The sequence below is a fragment of the Eptatretus burgeri genome, chromosome 9 (genome assembly GCF_056783735.1).
Source record: "Eptatretus burgeri isolate ZD-2024b chromosome 9, Ebu_testis_v1, whole genome shotgun sequence".
NCBI lineage: Eukaryota > Metazoa > Chordata > Myxini > Myxiniformes > Myxinidae > Eptatretus > Eptatretus burgeri.
This window is the reverse complement of record NC_140969.1, coordinates 99,495,858-99,498,357: the sequence shown is the minus strand read 5'-3', so window position 1 is coordinate 99,498,357 and position 2,500 is coordinate 99,495,858. Positions and strand designations below refer to the sequence as shown.

At 46.9% G+C, this 2,500-nt stretch overlaps 2 protein-coding genes across 2 annotated transcripts in view; both read right to left on the bottom strand.

Annotated features, from left to right (window-relative positions):
• MAU2 (MAU2 sister chromatid cohesion factor) overlaps positions 1-2,500 on the bottom strand; it is a 327,528-nt gene that overhangs the window by 766 nt on the left and 324,262 nt on the right. The window lies entirely within an intron of this gene.
• LOC147020735 (uncharacterized) overlaps positions 1-2,500 on the bottom strand; it is a 117,341-nt gene that overhangs the window by 105,394 nt on the left and 9,447 nt on the right. The gene's annotated exons all lie outside the window — the stretch shown is intronic.

Genomic DNA, 2,500 nt, shown 5'->3' with positions numbered 1-2,500 from the left:
GGGAGTAGGGGAGGGGGGCAGGAATTTAAAAATTAAAAACGAAAATGAATAATTTATGGGATATTGCCCACATGGGATAGAGATATTTCCAAAGTCACAATATGGAAAGCAGTCCATATGGTCTCAAATGCCAGCATAAACTGACAGGAGAAAAGTTTAAGCTGTTCCACTCAGCAAGAAAGCTTGAGCTCACCTGGAAGCCTGCAGGTAACCCGACAGAGGTCATGTCTGGTGACCAGAGGCTAGCAGCCAAGGGCTTATAGAAAACATAATTCTAAAATGAAAGAGCTGAAAAGCAGGTACACCAAGAGGGAAATGATGTATTACAGGCTTTGTGGCTCATGACCTTTGTAATGTTGCAAATAAGAGCAATCATTGGGGATGTGTGTGAGGAGAAATGTATCTACTAACACTACTACTGCTACTTCAATGGCCCCAATTAATACCACCTCCTTGTTCGGTCAGCCTCGACACCTCTATAATGAGCTTCCTCACTGCACCCCCACCTCTCTTAAATCTCTCTTGGCTACCCCTCCTTCCACCTGAATTTTGATCTGCCCTTTCTCCTCTTGCTAACTACATCTATAATCAAAATCCCACCTGACAATATTTCCCTCATCCCTCCTAAGCAGAAGCCCCAACCAACACGGACATTTCTCCCGTGCCTTTTCATGCCCAATACACCTGTCCACTTCCTCACATAATTATCTTCCTTAAGCTCAGAGAGCCCCATCAGTCTACTCAACATCTGCATCTCTGTTCTCTGCAGAAATATATTCTCTTCCTTTCTCAAGGCTTTCCACTCCATACTAGAGAACTGGTTTAATTACCATGTTGTAAATCTTCGTGCTCAGCTTAACAGGAATCTTTCTTTCAATCAAAAACACATGCATGCGCACTTGCACACACTCCTGGAAACATACCTCTTCCCAAGAAACACGATCAAAGCCATAAACCAACTGGCAGTACTAATGTTCCAATAAAGCAGTGGAATAGTAAACTGGCCACAAGTGGGAAAAAAAACAAAAAAAAACTAGACATCAAAACAAGGAAATTCCTCACCATCCACAAAATGTTCTAAAACAAAAATCAAAAAAAATCAGTGCATCCTGAGAATGTACCTGCCGAGGAAAGAAAAAGATGATGGCCTGATGGAACTCAACCAAGTGTACAGAGCAACGTCAAAAGGAATATAGAGAGTACGTGAAAAGTTCAACAGACTACTGAATACAATTTGGACAAAAGCATGAAAACAACAAACCAGAAAAGGTATCGCTCACTGACTGAAAAAACTTCCAAAAACAAGTGTGAATAGAGGATGTCACACACCAAACCAAAACAGCAACAAATACAGCCCCAACAATGGCAAAAAAAAGAGAATACAAAAGTACAAGACAAGATATCAACATATATATATATATATATATATATATATATATATATATATATATATATATATATATATATATATATATTGTTACGGTTGTGGAAATTCGCAAACCACCATTTAGGTCCCATAGGTGAGATATCTCTGTAAGTACATGTGTAGTTAGCCCCAAAACCATTGTTTAGAGGGAATAAATGTGATTCATTCAGGCTGCGACGCTTTGAGATAGCCGTTTTTCTGTTCTATCTTTATTTTGAACCAACCGCCATCACACAACAACCACCAACCACGGCGCCGCTTCACGGCAGCGGCGTTGCCGGCAGCCGCGACCTTTGCTTCGCGGCTCGCTCCCACGTCGTCGCGTCATGCCGTTCCCGGGCGCGCCATGACCATCAAGCCAACCCCATAAACGCTCCACCACCCTCACCTCCCACCTACCGCCATTCCCGCGCCACCTGTGAGCACCGAGCGTCGGGCTGTCCTGGGTTCGTAGAAGATACGCGCCGAGCCACGAGTGCAAAATGCGGCCTTTCCGAGGAGGATTCGGATCGGGGGTGCTGCACGCCCACTTCTGATCCATCCAATCAGCAAGCACGGGGAGGCTTGGCCCCGCCTCCAGGCACGTCTGTGTGGAATCGAGATATGCGGATTCTAGGATCAGGGGAGATTCACGCCCCTTTTCCTCCGTCCAATGGGCGAGCGTGGCTCCGCCCCCGAGCTCATCCTGATCCGGAAATTTGCATATGGGTTCTCCTGCCGCCCTATAAAATGCCGAGCAGAAAAGCAGAGGGGAGTGGCAGAAAAGCGAAGAGAGTTTTGGGGCAGAGAGAAAGAAGAGTTGTTGCGCAAGAGTTGTTGTTGCGAGGCAGTCAAGTCGGGTTGGAGCGCGGAGTGGAGTCGGGAGCCGAGGGCGTCCAGGTGGTTTTCTGCAGTCGGCTGAGGAGAATTGGGGGAAGAGTCCGAGGAGCTCGGGTCCGAGGCAAGGAAGACGGCGGTCGGCGACGAGGTCGCGGTGGAATCGCTCGTCACGGGACCCAAGCAAGCCAGCTATACTCTTTCCCCAGAGCATCAACAATTCCCCCTTTCCCCCGCGCTGAGATAGTGCGAAAAGGG